Consider the following 22,490-nt stretch of genomic DNA (forward strand, 5'->3'; position numbering starts at 1 on the left):
CATTTTTACACTTCTGTTAGACAATATAAACTGAAACAACAACTTCAGATACACATATGTTCAGCGTACTTACATCCCGAGGTTGTAACAAGTCTATCTTCAGGCGAGCCATCTGTACCCGAGGTCCCTTGTTGCTAATCCCAGGATTGTAACCAGACCATCTGCGTAAGAGAATTACAAAATTCTATTATGTTCATCACTAACTCTACAATACATTAAACTGCTTGCATAATCGAAAACAAATACAACAAGAATACATAGTACAAAACAATAACGGTACCTCGACGCAAGGGGCCAGCTAATCTCATCATACCCAGATGGTCTAAAAGTAGGAAACCTCCAGAAGATCCAAGACTGCAGTAACTGTAAAGGGCCAGCTAACTTCACGACATGTCTGTTGGCCACTCAGCACATGCACCGGTACAACCATGCTAGTGCCGCCGACCCCCAACTATACTGACCCATCTCCTCAAGCCGAGCAACATAGGGTAGCCATCTGATGTGTATATGATTGCCAGACTTGTCGGCAAACAGCTGCGTGCCCAATAACATCATGATATAGGCACGGGCAAAGCGCCTAACTGTCTCCTCATCAGCCCCGTCTGGACACTCTCCAAAGGTCTCCTGAAACCAGGTGCAGTTAACTGCGAATTTCTGCACCTGGTTCTCGGGAGGTACAACACCGAGCAACTCATGGAACCACTGCCAAGCTGGCCTCCCACCCTCAATGTAAAGGTGGAAGTCTATCAGGCAACCACTGACGTAATCTCCGTCCACTGGCAACCCCAGCTGGTATGCAATGTCCTGAAGCGTTATGGTGCACTCTCCGAACGGCATGTGGAAGGTGTGCGTCTTAGGCCGCCACCTCTCGACGAATGCGCTGACTAGGGACTCGTCTAGTCAGAACCATCTGTCATTCAGTCTCGCAAGATGGTACAATCCGGCCATCTGCAAGTACGGAACGTACCTCTCATCAAGACGCATCCCCTGCTGCCGCCTAACGCTGCATATGCAACGACGAGGCTGGCCAGCACATAAACCGCATAATTAGAACAGATGCACAAACCAGTAACATTTCCAATATATTTCATAGGGATGCAGTAAATAAATCCTTCAACATAACATATATGAAACAAGCGACCAACATATTATACAAAAAAAACAATTATCAAAAACAATTATCAAAAACAACAATCACTAAAAACCCCTATCATAAACAACTACCCTAAACCTAAACCCATGACTAAAACCACTATCCAAAACCATTCTCAAAAACCGCTTACAAAAAACACTATACAAGGCCATTCACTAAAACCACTATCCAAAACCATTTACTAAAACCACTATCCAAAACCATTCACAAAAACCGCTTACAAAAAACCATTACAAAATCTACTAACAAAAACCACTGGCCTAAACCACTTGCTTAAACCGCTAATACTAACATAAACCGCTATACGAAACCATTAACAAAAACCACTAGCCTACACCACTATCCTAAACCACTATCCTAAACCACTAACGGTAACATAAACCATTATCAAAAACCATTAACAAATACCATTATCATAAACCGCTTTCATCAACCACTAATAAAAAACACAATCAACAGCGCAACATCATAAACCACTAACCTCGTCGTTGATCACACCGGCGATATGCGCAACTCCATCCAAACGATAAAGCCTGCCTGGATCGTCCCCCATCGACTAAAAATGCCGCTCTGGTCTTACTCGGACCGAATGTGGGTCGTTTTCTCTGGGATTTGGTGGGGTTGGAGAATGAAAAAGTGATTCGAATGAACTTAGTCCGAACTCCTTATATAGCCGAACCCCTTGTAATTCGAATCAACTTGATTCGAATTACTATGCAAAACGATTTTCACCTAATTCGAATCAACTAGATTCGAACCTCTACTCTCTTGTGTTCTTCTCCATGTAATTCGAATTAACATCACTCGAATTACTCTTTTATAATTCGAAATTATTTGTTTCGAATTACTAGGTTGGATTACATGCTTAATTCGATCTGAATTGATTCGAATTAGCTTGAGTTGTCTCTGAAAGTAGTTCGAATTGATTCAATTCAAATTACGTGTTAAATTAATTCGAATCTTATTAATTCGAATTATATTAAAATTGGTCCTGGCGGATTCAGGTATAAATGTTTGATTTGGCTGATTTGGGTTATATTGAGCTGTGCTTGGCTCATTTGGATTTTTTACCCTAAAAAAAATGAAACAATGATAAAATAACTACTTTATAAAGTGGGTAGAAAGTTAGAGAAATTCTAGTATTTGAAATTTAAATTAATTTTAATTACCAACATGTTTAACTACAAACTAGGAATGTGTTTTAATTAAAATTTAATTAAATAATATTATTTAAATTAAAAGGCTTATTGAAGGCTAAATTTTAATGGACAGATAGCATTTTTTGATATATACATAAGTCTGTGTAACTCTTATTCGAGCTCTGAGATCTCCTCTCATTGTTGTTGTTCTTCTTCTTCTTTCCTCAGCTCCTCTATCTTTGTTCTTTCGTATCAAGTAAAAAAATTTGATAGTGAAGTTCTTATTCACGTGAGTGAGAAAAATAGACGATAGAGTCCTACTAAAAGTATATTACTTTGGTTATATTTTGTTACAAGCATCTGAAGGAGTAAAATTTATTTGTGAAAATCTGTTAGATGTTGTTATTTCATTCACAATCTCATTCGAAGAACTAAAAAGAGTAATTTTTGAGAAGATAGATTTTGGGTTGTAAAGAAAATGATCATGTATTTTATACAGATATCCCATACTGGTATTTAATGGATTCGTTCAATTTCAAACTAAATATGTAACTGATGAAGCGAGCATGCAAGAGATGTTTTCAATGTACATTGAAATTCACGCTCAGATATCGTTCATTAAGTTGTATATTGAATTCAAACAATCTGAAGCCGACCAAAATATTGAATGAAAAGATTACAATAGTGACAGTGATGAAAAGTTTGAAAGCAATTACGAAGTCGTTGGTCTAGACGGAGACGAAGATCAAGGTGGCGGCACTATGACACCAAATGTGACAGACATGACAAATACACTCGCAAACGAACATCCATTTGAGGAGCATTTTTCATGTGAATTTTGGATTTGGAAGCAATGTATGCTCCAGAGTTTCCGGAATATATAAATGCAGGTACATAATTGCTTATATTTATACGAAGGATTAGAATTTTGTATAATTTATATTGATCGGTGGACCAAATAGTTACGTGACATTTGATAATATACTTAATTAGCATTTGTTTATGTGTTTATTTAGTTAATAATATTACTAGTTAGTTATTGATTTAGTTAAATATTAATTAGCATTTATTAATTAGATTTTATTTATGTGTTTATGTTTTTATTTTTTTAAAATTGAGATAATAATAACTTGACGTAAAATTTATTTATATTAATATTGATTTAGAAAGTATTGATTTACTTTTAATTTCACTTATTAAATATTTATCGTATGGTTGTCGTGGTAGAAATTTTCATTGTCACAGATGGTGAATTTGCCGTGGGAATGGAATTCAGTTCCAGGAAAGCTATTATTATGGTGATGAAAGATTATACTATCCGAAGGGATGTAGACTATCGGGTGTATAAGTCGGAGTCGCTGAAATTTTAGGCCAAGTGTACGCTAAAACGATCCAATTTTCAGTATGTCATGATCATACTGAAAATTGAGCGTGGTGTGCGAAATTGTGATCACTACTTTTCACAAATCAATTAATCCCTAGTAATGGCCCCAAAAACTTGGTGCTCAATACCATGGCATACACAACTTTGCACAACTAACCAGCAAATGCACTGGGTCGTCCAAGTAATAAACCTTACGCGAGTAAGGGTCGATCCCACGGAGATTGTTGGTATGAAGCAAGCTATGGTCACCTTGTAAATCTTAGTCAGGCAGACTCAAATGGGTGTAGATGATATATGAATAAAACATAAAGATAAAGATAGAGATACTTATGTATATCATTGATGAGAGCTTCAGATAAGCGTATGAAGATGCCTTCCCTTCCGTCTCTCTGCTTTCCTACTGTCTTCATCTAATCCTTCTTACTCCTTTCCATGGCAAGCTTATGCAAGGGTTTCACCGTTGTCAGTGGCTACCTCCCATCCTCTCAGTGGAAATGTTCAACGCACCCTGTCACGGCACGGCTATCCATCTGTCGGTTCTCGATCAGGCCGGAATAAAATCCATTGATTCTTTTGCGTCTGTCACTAACGCCCCGCCCTCAGGAGTTTGAAGCACGTCACAGTCATTCAATCATTGAATCCTACTCAGAATACCACAGACAAGGTTAGACCTTCCGGATTCTCTTGAATGCCGCCATCAGTTCTTGCCTATACCACGAAGACTCTGATCTCACGGAATGGCTGGCTCGTTTGTCAGGCGAGCACTCGGTTGTCAGGCGATCAACCATGCATCGTGTGTCAGGAATCCAAGAGATATTCACTCAATCTAAGGTAGAACGGAGGTGGTTGTCAGTCACACGTTCATAGGTGAGAATGATGATGAGTGTCACGGATCATCACATTCATCAAGTTGAAGAACAAGTGATATCTTGGACAAAGAACAAGCGGAATTGAATAGAAGAACAATAGTAATTGCATTAATACTCGAGGTACAGCAGAGCTCCACACCTTAATCTATGGTGTGTAGAAACTCCACCGTTGAAAATAAATAAGAACAGGGTCAAGGCATGGCCGAATGGCCAGCCTCCCAAAGTGAGTTCAATCATAAAAACATGATCAAAAGGCTCCTTTCTTAAATACAATAGTAAAAGGTCCTATATATAGAGAACTAGTAGCCTAGGGTGTACAGAGATGAGTAAATGACATAAAAATCCACTTCCGGGCCCACTTGGTGTGTGCTTGGGCTGAGCAATGAAGCATTTTCGTGTAGAGACTCTTCTTGGAGTTAAACGCCAGCTTTTATGCCAGTTTGGGCGTTTAACTCCCATTTTGGTGCCAGTTCCGGCGTTTAACGCTGGAAATTCTGAGGGTGACTTTGAACACCGGTTTGGGCCATCAAATCTTGGGTAAAGTATGGACTATCATATATTGCTGGAAAGCCCAGGATGTCTACTTTCCAACGTCGTTGAGAGCGCGCCAATTGGGCTTCTGTAGCTCCAGAAAATCCACTTCGAGTGCAGGGAGGTCAGAATCCAACAGCATCTGCAGTCCTTTTCAGTCTCTGAATCAGATTTTTGCTCAGGTCCCTCAATTTCAGCCAGAAAATACCTGAAATCACAGAAAAACACACAAACTCATAATAAAGTCCAGAAAAGTGAATTTTAACTAAAAACTAATAAAAATATACTAAATACTAACTAAATCCTACTAGAAACATACTAAAAACAATGCCAAAAAGCGTACAAATTATCCGCTCATCACAACACCAAACTTAAATTGTTGCTTGTCCCCAAGCAACTGAAAATCAAATAAGATAAAAAAGAAGAGAATATGCAATGAATTCCAAAAACATCTATGAAGATCAGTATTAATTAGATGAGCGGGGCTTTTAGCTTTTTGCCTCTGAACAGTTTTGGCATCTCACTCTATCCTTTGAAATTCAGAATGATTGGCTTCTTTAGGAACTCAGAATCCAGATAGTGTTATTGATTCTCTTAGTTAAGTATGATGATTCTTGAACACAGCTACTTTATGAGTCTTGGCCGTGGCCCAAAGCACTCTGTCTTCCAGTATTACCACCGGATACATACATGCCACAGACACATAATTGGGTGAACCTTTTCAGATTGTGACTCAGCTTTGCTAGAGTCCCCAATTAGAGGTGTCCAGGGTTCTTAAGCACACTCTTTTTGCCTTGGATCACAACTTTATTTCTTCCCTTTTTTTTCTTTCTTTTTTTTTTCGTTTTTCTCCTTCCCCCTTTTTTTTCGCTTTTTCTTCTCTTTTTTTTTTTAATTCACTGCTTTTTCTTGCTTCAAGAATCATTTTTATGATTTTTCAGATCCTCAGTAACATTTCTCCTTTTTCATCATTCTTTCAAGAGCCAACATTCATGAACCACAAATTCAAAAGACATATGCACTGTTTAAGCATACATTCAGAGAACAAAAGTGTTGCCACCACCTCAAAATAATTAAACTGTTATAAAATTCAAAATTCATGCAATTCTTCCCTTTTTCAATTAAGAACATTGTTTATTTAAGAAAGGTGATGGATTCATAGGACATTCATAACTTTAAGGCATAGACACTAAGACACTAATGATCATAAGACACAAACATAGATAACATAAGCACTAAAATTCGAAAAACAGGAAAGTAAAGAACAAGGAGATTAAAGAACGGGTCCACCTTAGTGATGGCGGCTTGTTCTTCCTCTTGAAGATCTTATGGAGTGCTTAAGCTCCTCAATGTCTCTTCCTTGCCTTTGTTGCTCCTTTCTCATGATTCTTTGATCTTCTCTAATTTCATGGAGGATGATGGAGTGTTCTTGATGCTCCACCCTTAGTTGTCCCATGTTGGAACTCAATTCTCCTAGGGAGGTGTTAATTTGCTCCCAATAGTCTTGTGGAGGAAAGTGCATCCCTTGAGACATCTCAGGGATCTCATGATGAGAGGGGTCTCTTGTTTGCTCCATCCTTTTCTTAATGATGGGCTTGTCCTCATCAATGAGGATGTCTCCTTCTATGTCCACTCCAACTGAATAACAGAGGTGACAAATGAGATGAGGAAAGGCTAACCTTGCTAAGGTAGAGGACTTGTCCGCCACCTTATAGAGTTCTTGGGCTATAACCTCATGAACTTCTACTTCTTCTCCAATCATGATGCTATGAATCATGATGGCCCGGTCTAGAGTAACTTCGGACCGGTTGCTAGTAGGAATGATTGAGCGTTGGATAAACTCCAACCATCCTCTAGCCACAGGCTTGAGGTCATGCCTTCTTAATTGAACCGGCTTCCCTCTTGAATCTCTCTTCCATTGGGCGCCCTCTTCACAAATGTCAGTGAGGACTTGGTCCAACCTTTGATCAAAGTTGACCCTTCTTGTGTAAGGATGTTCATCTCCTTGCATCATAGGCAAGTTGAATGCCAACCTTACATTTTCCGGACTAAAATCCAAGTATTTCCCCCGAACCATAGTAAGCCAATTCTTTGGGTCCGGGTTCATACTTTGGTCATGGTTCTTGGTGATCCATGCATCGGCATAGAACTCTTGAACCATTAAGATTCCGACTTGTTGAATGGGGTTGGTGAGAACTTCCCAACCTCTTCTTCGGATCTCATGTTGGATCTCCGGATATTCACTCTTTTTGAGTGAAAAAGGGACCTCGGGGATCACCTTCTTCAAGGCCACAACTTCATAGAAGTGGTCTTGATGCACCCTTGAGATGAATCTCTCCATCTCCCATGACTCGGAGGTGGAAGCTTTTGCCTTCCCTTTCCTTTTTCTAGAGGTTTCTCCGGCCTTGGATGCCATAAATGGTTATGGAAAAACAAAAAGCGATGCTTTTACCACACCAAACTTAAAAGGTTTGCTCGTCCTCGAGCAAAAGAAGAAAGAAGAGAGTAGAAGAAGAAGAAATGAGGGAGAAGGGAATGGATTTGTGTTCGACCAAAGAGGGGGAGAAGTGGTGTTTAGGTTGTGTGAAAATGAAGGAGTGAAGAGGGGTTTATATAGGAGAGGGGGGCTTATGGTTCGGTCATGTAAGGATGGGTTTGGGAGGGAAAGTGGTTTTATGAAGGATGGATGTGAGTGGTGAAGAGAAAGATGGGATTTGATAGGTGAAGAGTTTTTGGAGAACAGGTATTGAGGTGATTGGTGAATGGGTGAAGAAGAGAGAGGGTGGTGGGGTTGGTGGGGATCCTGTGGGGTCCACAGATCCTGAGGTGTCAAGGAAAAGTCATCCCTGCACCAAATGGCATGCAAAATCACGTTTTGAGCCAATTCTGGCGTTAAACGCCGGGCTGGTGCCCCTTTCTGGCGTTTAACGCCAGGTTCTTGCCCTTTCCTGGCGTTTAACGCCAGTCTGGTGCCCCTTTCTGGCGTTAAACGCCCAGAATGGTGCCAGACTGGGCGTTAAACGCCGTTAAACGCCCAACTGCTACTCTTACTGGCGTTTAAACGCCAGCAAGGCCTTCCTCCAGGGTGTGCTATTTTTCTTCCTGTTTTTCATTCTGTTTTTGCTTTTTCAATTGATTTTGTGACTTCTCATGATCATCAACCTACAGAAAACATAAAATAACAAAGGAAAATAGATAAAATATAACATTGGGTTGCCTCCCAACAAGCGCTTCTTTAATGTCAGTAGCTTGACAGAGGGCTCTCATGGAGCCTCACAGATACTCAGAGCAATGTTGAAACCTCCCAACACCAAACTTAGAGTTTGAATGTGGGGGTTCAACACCAAACTTAGAGTTTGGTTGTGGCCTCCCAACACCAAACTTAGAGTTTGACTGTGGGGGCTCTGTTTGACTCTGATTTGAGAGAAGCTCTTCATGCTTCCTCTCCATGGTGATAGAGGGATATCCTTGAGCCTTAAACACATAGGATTTTTCATTCACTTGAATGATCAGTTCACCTCCATCAACGTCAATCACAGCCTTTGCTGTGGCTAGGAAGGGTCTGCCAAGGATGATAGATTCATCCATGCACTTCCCAGTCTCTAGGACTATGAAATCAGCAGGGATGTAATGGTCTTCAATCTTCACCAGAACATCCTCTACAAGTCCATAAGCTTGTTTCTTTGAATTGTCTGCCATCTCTAGTGAGATTCTTGCAGCTTGTACCTCAAAGATCCCTAGCTTCTCCATTACAGAGAGAGGCATGAGGTTTACACTTGACCCTAAGTCACACAGAGCCTTCTTGAAGGTCATGGTGCCTATGGTACAAGGTATTGAAAACTTCCCAGGATCTTGTCTCTTTTGAGGTAATTTCTGCCTCGACAAGTCATCCAGTTCTTTGGTGAGCAAAGGGGGTTCATCCTCCCAAGTCTCATTTCCAAATAACTTGTCATTTAGCTTCATGATTGCTCCAAGGTATTTAGCAACTTGCTCTTCAGTGACAGACTCATCCTCTTCAGAGGAAGAATACTCATCAGAGCTCATGAATGGCAGAAGTAAATCCAATGGAATCTCTATGGTCTCATTTTGAGCCTCAGATTCCCATGGTTCCTCATTAGGGAACTCAGTGGAGGCTAGTGCACGCCCATTGAGGTCTTCCTCAGTGGCGTTCACTTCCTCCCCTTCCTCTCCATATTCGGCCATGTTGATGGCCTTGCACTCTCCTTTTGGATTTTCTTCTGTATTGCTTGGAAGAGTACTAGGAGGGAGTTCAGTAATTTTCTTGCTCAGCTGCCCCACTTGTGCCTCCAAGTTCCTAATGGAGGACCTTGTTTCAGTCATGAAACTTTGAGTGGTTTTGATTAGATCAGAGACCATGGTTGCTAAGTCAGAGGGGTTCTGTTTAGCATTCTCTGTCTGTTGCTGAGAAGATGATGGAAAAGGCTTGCCATTGCTAAACCTGTTTCTTCCACCATTATTGTTGTTGAAACCTTGTTGAGGTCTCTGTTGATCCTTCCATGAGAAATTTGGGTGATTTCTCCATGAAGAATTATAGGTGTTTCCATAGGATTCTCCTAGGTAATTCACCTCTTCCATTGAAGGGTTCTCAGGATCATAAGCTTCTTCTTCAGATGAAGCATCCTTAGTACTGCTTGGTGCATTTTGCATTCCAGACAGACTTTGAGAAATCAAATTGACTTGTTGAGTCAATATTTTATTCTGAGCCAATATGGCATTCAGAGTGTCAATCTCAAGAACTCCTTTCTTCTGATTAGTCCCATTGTTCACAGGATTCCTTTCAGAAGTATACATGAATTGGTTATTTGCAACAATTTCAATTAGCTCTTGAGCTTCTGTAGGCGTCTTCTTCAAATGAAGAGATCCTCCAGCAGAGCTATCCAAAGACATCTTGGACAGTTCAGACAGACCATCATAGAAAATACCTATGATGCTCCATTCAGAAAGCATGTCAGAAGGACATTTTCTGATTAATTGTTTGTATCTTTCCCAAGCTTCATAGAGGGATTCTCCATCCTTCTGTCTGAAGGTTTGGACTTCCACTCTAAGCTTACTCAATTTTTGAGGTGGAAAGAACTTTGCCAAGAAGGCATTGACTAGCTTTTCCCATGAGTCCAGGCTTTCTTTAGGTTGTGAGTCCAACCATGTTCTAGCTCTGTCTCGTACAGCAAAAGGGAATAGCATAAGTCTGTAGACCTCAGGGTCAACCCCATTAGTCTTGACAGTGTCACAGATTTGCAAGAATTCAGCTAAGAACTGATGAGGATCTTCCAATGGAAGTCCATGGAACTTGCAATTCTGTTGCATTAGAGAAACTAATTGAGGCTTAAGCTCAAAGTTGTTTGCTCCAATGGCAGGGATAGAGATGCTTCTCCCATAGAAGTCGGGAGTAGGTGCAGTAAAGTCACCCAGCACCTTCCTTGCATTGTTGGCATTGTTGTTGTTTTCGGCTGCCATGGGTTCTTCTTCTTTGAAGAATTCGGTTAGGTCCTCTACAGAGAGTTGTGCCTTAGCTTCTCTTAGCTTTCGCTTCAAAGTCCTTTCAGGTTCAGGGTCAGCTTCAACAAGAATGCCTTTGTCTTTGTTCCTGCTCATATGAAAGAGAAGAGAACAAGAAAATGTGGAATCCTCTATGTCACAGTATAGAGATTCCTTGAGGTGTCAGAGGAAAAGAAAAATAGAAGGCAGAAGTAGAAAATTCGAACTTATCAAAGAAGATGGAGTTCGAATTTTGCATTAAGGAATAGTGTCAATCCATAAATAGAAAGATGTGAGAAGAGAGGAAGAAATTTTCGAAAATTAAGTTAAAAAGATTTTAAAAACATTTTGAAAGTTGATTGATAATTTTCGAAAATTAAGAGTGGGAAAGAAATCAAGCAATTTTTGAAAAAGATTTTGAAATTAGAAATCAAAAAGATTTGATTGAAAACTATTTTGAAAAAGATGTGGTTAAGAAGATATGATTGGTTTTTTTTTTTTTTAAAAAAAAGATGTGATTGAGAAGATATGATTTGAAAAACATTTTAAAAAGATTTGATTTTAAAAATTAATGACTTGCCTAACAAGAAAAGATATGATTCAAACATTAAACCTTTCTCAACAGAAAAGGTAACATACTTGAGATGTTCAATCAAATCATTAATTGTTAGCAAGTATCCTTAAAAAAAGAAAGAAATTGATTTTGAAAACATTTGATTGAAAAGATATGATTTGAAAAAGATTTGATTTTGAAAAACTTTGAAAACTAAAAAAAAATTGATTTGAAAACAAAATCTTCCCTCTTGTGCCATCCTGGCGTTAAACGCCCAGAATGGTGCACATTCTGGCGTTTAACGCCCAAAACTCTACCCTTTTGGGCGTTAAACGCCCAACCAGGCACCCTGGCTGGCGTTTAAACGCCAGTCTGTCCTTCTTCACTGGGCGTTTTGAACGCCCAGCTTTTTCTGTGTAATTCCTCTGCTGTATGTTCTGAATCTTCAATTCCCTGTACTATTGACTTGAAAAGACACAAATTAAAAATATTTTTGGATTTTTAATAATGAGGAATAATCAAAATGCAACTAGAATCAAATAACAATGCATGCAAGACACCAAACTTAGCAGTTTGTATACTATTGACACTAATAAAATGAGAATGCATATGAGAAACAACAAAACACTCAAGTCAAGAGAATTCAAAGATCAGAGCAATGAAATCATCAAGAACAACTTGAAGATTAATGAAGACACATGCATAAATTCAAAAAATGCAAGAAGAACAGAAACATGCAATTGACACCAAACTTAAAATGAGACACTTAGACTTAAACAAGAAATATTTTTGGATTTTATGATTTTGTAATTTTTTTTGGATTTTTTGAAAATTAAGTGAAAAAGAAAATAAAGGTATCAAAATTCTTAATGAGAATTCCAGGAATCATGCAATGTTAGTCTAAAGCTTTAGTCTAAAGAAATTAGACATGGCTAGCCAAGTTTCAGCAAGACATTGCATTCAAGAGCTAAATTGATGAGAATCAATCAGCTTTGGTGATGATAAGAACATCACCTTGAAACACTAGAATTCATTCTTAAGAACTCTGAAGATAAATACCTAATCTAAGCAACAAGATGAACCGTCAGTTGTCCATACACAAAACAATCCCCGGCAACGGCGCCAAAAACTTGGTGTGCGAAATTGTGATCACTACTTTTCACAAATCAATTAATCCCTAGTAATGGCCCCAAAAACTTGGTGCTCAATACCATGGCATACACAACTTTGCACAACTAACCAGCAAGTGCACTGGGTCGTCCAAGTAATAAACCTTACGCGAGTAAGGGTCGATCCCACGGAGATTGTTGGTATGAAGCAAGCTATGGTCACCTTGTAAATCTTAGTCAGGCAGACTCAAATGGGTGTAGATGATATATGAATAAAACATAAAGATAAAGATAGAGATACTTATGTATATCATTGATGAGAGCTTCAGATAAGCGTATGAAGATGCCTTCCCTTTCGTCTCTCTGCTTTCCTACTGTCTTCATCCAATCCTTCTTACTCCTTTCCATGGCAAGCTTATGCAAGGGTTTCACCGTTGTCAGTGGCTACCTCCCATCCTCTCAGTGGAAATGTTCAACGCACCCTGTCACGGCACGGCTATCCATCTGTCGGTTCTCGATCAGGCCGGAATAGAATCCATTGATTCTTTTGCGTCTGTCACTAACGCCCCGCCCTCAAGAGTTTGAAGCACGTCACAGTCATTCAATCATTGAATCCTACTCAGAATACCACAGACAAGGTTAGACCTTCCGGATTCTCTTGAATGCCGCCATCAGTTCTTGCCTATACCACGAAGACTCTGATCTCACGGAATGGCTGGCTCGTTTGTCAGGCAAGCACTCGGTTGTCAGGCGATCAACCATGCATCGTGTGTTAGGAATCCAAGAGATATTCACTCAATCTAAGGTAGAACGGAGGTGGTTGTCAGTCACATGTTCATAGGTGAGAATGATGATGAGTGTCACGGATCATCACATTCATCAAGTTGAAGAACAAGTGATATCTTGGACAAAGAACAAGCGGAATTGAATAGAAGAACAATAGTAATTGCATTAATACTCGAGGTACAGCAGAGCTCCACACCTTAATCTATGGTGTGTAGAAACTCCACCGTTGAAAATACATAAGAACAGGGTCTAGGCATGGCCGAATGGCCAGCCTCCCAAAGTGAGTTCAATCATAAAAACATGATCAAAAGGCTCCTTTCTTAAATACAATAGTAAAAGGTCCTATATATAGAGAACTAGTAGCCTAGGGTGTACAGAGATGAGTAAATGACATAAAAATCCACTTCTGGGCCCACTTGGTATGTGCTTGGGCTGAGCAATGAAGCATTTTCGTGTAGAGACTCTTCTTGGAGTTAAACGCCAGCTTTTATGCCAGTTTGGGCGTTTAACTCCCATTTTGGTGCCAGTTCCGGCGTTTAACGCTGGGAATTCTGAGGGTGACTTTGAACGCCGGTTTGGGCCATCAAATCTTGGGCAAAGTATGGACTATCATATATTGCTGGAAAGCCCAGGATGTCTACTTTCCAACGCCGTTGAGAGCGCGCCAATTGGGCTTCTGTAGCTCCAGAAAATCCACTTCGAGTGCAGGGAGGTCAGAATCCAACAGCATCTGCAGTCCTTTTCAGTCTCTGAATCAGATTTTTGCTCAGGTCCCTCAATTTCAGCCAGAAAATACCTGAAATCACAAAAAAACACACAAACTCATAGTAAAGTCCAGAAAAGTGAATTTTAACTAAAAACTAATAAAAATATACTAAAAACTAACTAAATCCTACTAGAAACATACTAAAAATAATGCCAAAAAGCGTACAAATTATCCGCTCATCAGAGCGCTACTAACTTGCCTTCCTAGACTTAACTATTACTTATTATTAAGCCTATAATCGTGTTAGCATGAAATTGATTTTTCTTGGAAACTTTCTCTTTTTTACGTAAAAATCTTGATACAAAAACGGCAGATCTTGGAAAGCTTAAACATTCACATACAGAATTACAGGAAACCAATGAGTAAAGCAGCAAGTAAGATAAGTAGAATAATATACATCACAAACATTATAAACAATAGTCATACAGAAGTCAAGTCAGTGTACCAATTTATACTGCTTATTACTATATATATATAAAACACTCCGTGCCCTCGCCCATAAAGAAAGTTCCTAATCTGAAACCCAAACTAACCTAGCCAGTCTATACAACTCCTAATTTTTCGGTGGATGTATCCAACAATGAGAGATTAAACCAAAATTTCTACGCTAAGCTAAAGGCACCACCCAAAATACACTACCAGCTCTTACTGTCCCTGATCAATCTTTGCAGCCAAAAGATGAGATTTCTATCACCTTCATATCCTGTAGTGGGTCCTGTTTACATCTAAATGGGAAAAAGGAAGGGGTAAAAACTGGGGAGTTCTTATTTGAGTCGGGGTGGATAATTAGGTTCATTTTATTTTAATCCTTAGTCAACAGAACACACCACAGAACATAGACAAAACTTCAACAAAGCATGACAAGTAATTCACTCATAAGTCAATTAACCAAAAATCACACAGACACGTTCACAGAATTTCATAGCATAGAGATATGCGCAAACAAGTATGATGAATGTCTAGTCTTATACTGGCCATGAGCTCATGTATCGGTTTGTTGCCCGATTTCTGACACTAGTCCTAAGATAAGCGTTTCATATCGCCGTCCTCATGGGAGAACCTTCCGTCCAGTCTCCAGTAAGCGTTACATATCGCCGCCTTACTAAGCCGTCCTTATAGTATCAAGTGAGCATTACGTATCTCCGTCCCCACTAGACACTTGGCAGTAAGGCCCAAACAGCGTTCAATTTCTTTTCAATTTTCGCTCTCTACTCTACTGCGGTAGAAATCTCTTAAATTAATACCTTTATTTCTATCTTCTCTACTGTAGCAGACGTTCATTAAAATCTTTTAGTCTTTGCTCGCTGCTCTCCTGTGACAGAGATCTGCTCTTCTGTGACAGATATCCCTTTAGTTAATACATTCTTTTCTTTTTCATCTTTCTTTTTTATTTTCTTACTTCTTTTCTTTCTCTCTTCTTTTCTTCAATATTTTAATTTTTTATCATAACTCAACTTTACATTCTCCCCTCGCCTTTCCCTAAGTATCTTCTGAAAAATAATTGTAAAGTACTTTAATTAAGTTTGCGTTCTCTAAAACTTTTAAGATCACTCTGTTTGTTCTTCTCTAACATATAATAATATTAATAATATCTTTACTAAATAATATTCTTAATATAATAATAATAATAATAATAATAATAATAATATAAATAAAATATTTTAAATAGTATTTTAAATAGTAAATAATATATATATATATATATATATATATATATATTTTCTTAAAACTTAGTTTATAAAACCTTAGTTTTTAAACTCTTATTAAATACTTTTTAAATCACAAATTTTTTAATATTTTATTTTTAACCTTAATATTTTATAAAATTATATTTAAACACTCACTTATTTTCATATTTATAAAAATAACCCTAAACTTTTATAAAATACCTATTTTTACACATAAACTTTACTTATTACTAAAAATACCCGAAAACTTATATAATTACAAATTGTACCTCGATTTTTATTCACAAATACAATATTATCCTTCAAAAATAAAGTTTAAATACTAATCTTCCTCTTATACCAAAATCAAAATCCTTAACTCTTTTCTTTCAAAATATTACTTGTAATTTAATCTGTTTTCAAGTCTTTCGGTTATCGATTTTTTCATATTTTAATTTAATCTTTCAACCACCAAATCTCATCAATTTCCTCAAGATACCACATCACAACAGCTCCAAAATCATTAAAACAACCACAACTGAGTTGTTCCTCATAGCCAAACCAACAAATTACAAGTAACAACAATAATTTAACATAAACTTATTCAAACTCAAACAATAATCAACCAAATCAACATTCACTTATCAAATCTACATTTAATTATTATAAAGTTACGAAACCTACCTCCGTATGAATTCAAAATCAACGAAAATTCTTGAAAAGCTTTTTGATTGAGCTACTGAAGAGGAAAAAGTCAGAAATTGTCTGTGCCTTTTAGAACTCCAATTGGCCGAACTCGAGAAAAAGAGGTCTCAAGAGAAGCTACGTCACCATCAACTTCTACCAGACAAAGGTAATGCCAATGTATAAAGAAGAAGGATACAAACACTTTTACCAGATTAGATTTTTTTTGGAGATACGAATTACAAGAAATTGAAGTTATAAGTTCGGTGGAGGTTACGATTTTCTCCATGCCACTTCGATCTCTCACTCTCACCGTTTTTCATTTCTTTTTCTTTGTTTTTCTTCCGTAATGGCTTTTGGCCAAAAGAAAAGAAAAATAAATATTAATATAATAATGATCATATATAGTAAACATAAAGAAAACAATGCTAATAAAAGTATAATAATAATAATATATATAAAGTTAAATACGTATCAGTTACTAATATAAATGATATTAGTAACTTAGAAATTGAAAGATATTTGATAAATTTTTAATAACTCTAAACTCATAAAAAAATACCGATAATTTCTTATATCAGCAAAAGTTAGACTTGATAATAATATTAATATTATTAACTAAGCTCCATTATAATTAGAGCAAGTAAAATAAATAAATAATATAATAATAAAATTATATTATCATTTATTTTACTTCAAAGTTCGAAGTCGACTCGTCAAAATAAAACTAATCGCTTTTAAAATATTATTTTAAGAAAACCTCGCGTTAGTGCAAAAATTAGAGCTGTTATATTCTACCCCCTAAAAAAAATTTTGTCCTCAAAATTTTCTTTACCTGCAAATAGGTGTGAGTAATCGGTCCCTATCTTATTTTCTAGTCTTCAGGTGTGTTGTGTTTCCTCATTTCGTCTCAACTTACGTATAGCAGTTAAAGAAATAAAAAAATGCAATGCACCAGAATCGTAAAGTGTAGTTAGGAAGCGAGTCTTGATACAATACTAACCTTTGGTCAGGGAGTCTAAGTACGAGAATCCTCAGCAATCATTGTAAATACTCTTCCTAGTTGTTGCGGTCTAACTGAATTTTGAGCAATCTTCTTCAGACAGTTCCTCGCCATGTGTCCAGACCCACCACAGAAGTAACAAACATTCGAACCAAATCGACAAAGATTTCTACCATGGTTCTGTCCACACTGATCATAAACAAGGTTTGCTAATGCTGGTTGTGGTTGCCTATCAGTGTTTCATCCTTGCCTTTCTCCATTGCCACGGGCAGGAAGATCGCCAACTTGCTGATTCCTATATGAAGGTGTTCTATTCACTTTAAAGTTCTTTTGCCGATGAGCCATATACCGATTAAAAATCTTCGGTGGTAAATCTTGATGACTCATTCTCACTGTCGCCATCTTCTCCTCACAGTCCTTCAACAACTGACTCTTATTGACAAGCTCTGCGAAATTCCATATCTTCAATGGGACTAATGAATGCATCAGCTCATCGCAGAGTCTTCCTTCATACTTCAAACAATTCCGTTCTTCAAATCATCTGGGTTTTCCTGACAGATCTTAGAGAATCGACACAGGTCTTCAAATTTCTGGGTATACTCTACCTCTGACATATTCCCTTGTTTCAACTACATCAATTCCATCTCTTTGGCATCACGAACGGACCTAGAAAAATACTTTTTTTTTTAAATTCCTCCTTAAAAGTATCCCATACAATCTTTTCCACCTCCTGTCTCAGAAAGCGTTGCACTCCATGCCACCAGTGTTCAACTTCTCCCTCCAGCTTATAGGTCGCAAATTCTACAGGTTGTCCTTCTGGCACATGTTGCACTCGCAACGATTTCTCAATACTGCCAAACCAATTGTCAGATTCAGTTGCAGCAAGCGTCCCCTTAAAATTTAGGCAGATTCACTTTCAGAAAGGTTGCTAGCATCATAGGGTTATCGTGATTTCTAACACCATCATTGTCATTATTGTCTTCACCACACTCACCATTGCGTCTCTCATTACGATCTCCATTCCTTTCTCCTAAACGGTTAATTGCTCGCATTGTTGCAGTCGCCATTTCACGCACGGCCTCAACCATGGTGTTCATTGCAGCTATAAAAACATTCGCATCTCTCGTCGAATCATCTATAGGGTTCGCACCACGCCCTTGTCCCCGTGCAGCCATCAAAATCCTGTTCACATCCAACATTCAATATTAAGGTTATCAGTCTTAACATTTCAGGCAAAGTGTGAATAGTCTCTAAAATAGAAACACAATGACAGTCATTCAATCCATATCACAAGGATATCCTATATGCATGAAACACAACTCAGAGAATGCAATAAAGCATGATTCAGTCCATGTCCCCAAGCTTTACTAGGAACGAACTGCTCTGATACTAAATTAAAAGGACCCAATTTTCAGTATGTCATGATCATACTGAAAACCAAGCGCTACTAATTTGCCTTCCTAGACTTAACTATTACTTATTATCAAGGCACCGTACCTGCAAAACCTTGTCGTCAATATAGGTAACATTGAGTAATTCGAAGTTCATTATTAACAGAGTTACCTTCAAACAGTCTTAGTGATCTAGTTTTTTTCTATTTGTTTTTTCTTATTGTGCAGGATATTCGAGGACGGTTTGTGAGTATGAATTGTGTTACTAGCATTTACGAGAACGGGACGAGACTTACACTAACTGCTTAAACCAAATCCCCCGCGAACAGTATGCATTGGCATTCGATGGTGGTCACTGATGGGATCACCATGAGGATTGATGGACTAAGCAATAATGGTTAAGTGATTTACTTAGTTAGACAAACAGAAAAGAATATTGAGAGTTCAATTGCACCAAACAGTAAATTCAGAAGATCAGAAAGCAAGTAGTAAATGGGTTGCGAAATATATGGAGAAAACAGTTAAAGTTTCAGAGTTATTTATTTTTCGGATTAACTTTTCTTACCAACTATTTTAATCATGCAGGATTCAATTCATGGCAAACTATATGTGACTAAACCCTAATTCTTTAGACCTTTTTAGCCTTTTCTAACCTTCATCAACCGCTAATTCCTTGGTCACTTGATTCCAATTAGAGGGTTAAGTTCAATTATAGTTTATATGCCACAGAAATCTTAATTATCTAAATATAAGAGGATTATATGTTACGTATCCCATTAAGTCCAGATAATTAGAAATGTAGGAGAAATTGTTGTCAAGCTATTGTTCAAGCAAAGAGCTTTTCCAACTTTTACAAAAACTCAAATAGAACAAGGGCCATACTTCCGTTCCACCCAGATTCATAAGATAAAGAACGAAAACAATTCTTGAATTTGAAATCAATACATGAATTAAAATAAAATAGTAATAGTATTAATTCATAGAATAAACAGAGCTCCTAACCTTAATAGTGGAGGTTTAGTTGCTCATAGTTCAGAGAGAAAACTAGGGTTCTGTAAAACTGTAAAGTGCAGAATGAGGTAGAAGAGAGGAGGAGCCCTTCTTGATTATTTCCCTTTTATATCTAATTCTAATTAATGTAAATTATATTTTCTAAAATTAAATAATATCTTTTTCTATTTGTAATTAAAATAAAATTTTAATTAAAATTAAATAATATAAAAGATCTGCATTGCCATCACAATAGGACGCGGGACCACTTTTTCCCTTGTTAATTGGCTGGGTTTGGCGCCTACCATCATGAAATTGAAGTTAGACGCTGTTGAGGCAGCAAGTAACTCGAGTTTGATGTGCATCTAGCCGCTAAAATATGTAATGTAATTGTTTCAAGATATTAGTATTAGTAACCATATTAAGATATTAGTAATTGCTAAAAAATTAAATTAATTTTAAAATCAAACTAAAAAATAATTTAAATGTATATTTTTTTTATAGAATAAAGTTCTACATCCAAACAAAACATTTAACTAAGTCTAACCAAGTTGTTATAAACAATTTTTCAAATCACGTGTCTCCTTCTCCTCCTCTTCCTCCACGCACGCAGATTCTGCTTCTTTCCTCCTCCTCCTATAATCTGTTTCAATGTTGGTATGATAAAAGTGATTTTTGTTGAGTTTGCGCTAACTTGATTGAACATGATTGCCAAAAACACTTAGATGTGTAACTGGATCCCTTTTTATAATGATACACATATCTCGTTTACGATGTAAACAAGATAATTATATATGAACGTTTAATAATTATCTTGTTTACAAATAAAATAAAACCAAATAAAAATGTGTCTTATCTCGTTTACATTGTTTACTGTATAAACAAAATACATTCATAATTATCTCATTTATATTGTAAACGAAATAAATAATGTTCCGTAAATTAGTAAATACTTTTTAAATTACATATATTGGTAAATAAAATATTTAATTTATTTATATAAAAAAATTTCTTTTTTCCTTATGCTATTTATTCGACAGAAATAATTTGTTTACAAAAAAAAATCTCAAGTAATTAACATTTTTTATTTAGGATTTATTTATCTTGTATTTAATTTAATATTAGTTAATTTTTTACTTATTTTTCATTAAAAATATTGCTATCTTATTTCTTTTTATTAATTACTTCTATTTCAACATACTAAACTTATATTTTAATTTTAATATTTGATGTAGGACTTATTTTCCAAATTTCCTTTTTTTTTTATGAATCTCCTACTTAATAAATAGGTTGAACACGAAGGCAATAACTACCATCTACCAAGCTTTTGTCTTTTCGCTTTGTAGACGCAAAAGTGACGCAAAAGCTTAGCCTGGAATAGATGTTTTTTTTGGAAGAACTCAGATAGATGTTAGAACTTAGAACTACAAATAAAGTGCAATACCGATATATGGTCAAAGATAAAGTTGCGCAGGAGAATCACATTGAGTGCATACTCTTAATCACACACGTATAATCCAACTATGAAGAAGTGGGAGTAAAATTATTAATTGGATTTAACTAACACACATGAAGACGAAACCAGAATATAGGAGTGCTCTTACTCTATTAGTGGAAGACGAATGCAGATTCCATTAGGGGGCGGTGATGTGCCGATACGAACGGATTTTTGTCTTATTTAATTTTGCTCTATCTTACAATAATTTATAACTCGTTTTATTTTTATGTGTGGATAGTAAAAATTAAATCTTAATCTATTTTTGTAGATATTTATTCTGTTTTTATTCGTTTTTATGATTATTAAAATTTAATAAATAAAATTAAAATTTAAAATTTATATAATTATATTATATTTTAAAAATATATATTTATATATATTATATATATTGAATTTAACCTAAATCTGATTTCGTCTAAAAATTCATCCCACTAAAAATTCTCTCCAGTTCAAAGACGAATAATTACCCATCTTAAAAAGATATAGACGAAATAAATACCCACGAATTCGGAAAGTACAGCATTCTTAGGTTTTGTTTGGTTGGAAGGAAAGAAATAGAAAGGAAAGAAGAGAAAGGAAAGAAATTGAGTGGAATTTTATTTTCTTTAAATATGTTTGGATGAAAGGAAAATGAGTAGAAAGGAAATAGTATATAATATTATGAAAAGACAATTTTATCCTTAGATATTTTAAAATATATTAAAAAGTAGAGGGTAATATTGGAATATTGATACAAAACACATTTTCCTTTCATTTTCCATCCATTATTGGAAGGAAAAATTTTTTTATAGATCCCACCTATTTTTTTACACTATTCATTTTTTCCTTTCACTTTTCCATTCAACCAAACAAAGGAAAATAGTTATTTTCCTTCCAATTTCTTTCCTTCCTATTTCCTTCCTCCCATTTTCCCTTCAAACAAACACACCCTTAGAACATCTCCAATGGAGAAGCCCAGCTACTGTTTAGTCAGAAAAAGAAGAAATTGGACCATTGGAGAGAATTAACGTGAATTCCTTCACGTTTTTCAAGAAGAGAGAGAGAAGAGGGAGTCCCTCTGAATGGGGACTCCCATAAAGTAATAAACAATTGTCATTTGGCAATTAAAATAAAAATAAATAATTATATAAAATATTAATTAATTAAATAATTATATTAATTAATTAAATAATTATATTATATAATTAAATAATAATTAATTTAATAATAATTATAATGACTAATTAAATTAAATATTGATAATTTTATTTAATTAATAATTTATATTAAATAATTAACAAATAATTAATTAAGTAATTAAATTATAATTAATTTACTAATAATTATAATAATTAAATAAATTAAATAATTAAATATTTATTTAATTAATAATTTATATTAATTATTTATATCATAATTAATATTAAATATTATTTATATTTATATTATTATATTAATTTAGCCGTTGTAAAACTAGCCGTTGTAAAAATAG

General features: G+C 36.1%; 1 non-coding gene across 1 annotated transcript; it reads left to right on the forward strand.

Moving 5' to 3' along the window:
* Positions 1-10,038: 10,038 nt before the first annotated feature.
* LOC130955738 (small nucleolar RNA R71) lies at positions 10,039-10,146 on the forward strand. The gene has a single exon (XR_009076867.1). It is a non-coding gene; the product is annotated as a small nucleolar RNA R71 (small nucleolar RNA).
* The last annotated feature ends 12,344 nt before the right edge of the window (positions 10,147-22,490 follow it).

This window comes from Arachis stenosperma, chromosome 1 (assembly GCF_014773155.1).
Source record: "Arachis stenosperma cultivar V10309 chromosome 1, arast.V10309.gnm1.PFL2, whole genome shotgun sequence".
Lineage (NCBI taxonomy): Eukaryota > Viridiplantae > Streptophyta > Magnoliopsida > Fabales > Fabaceae > Arachis > Arachis stenosperma.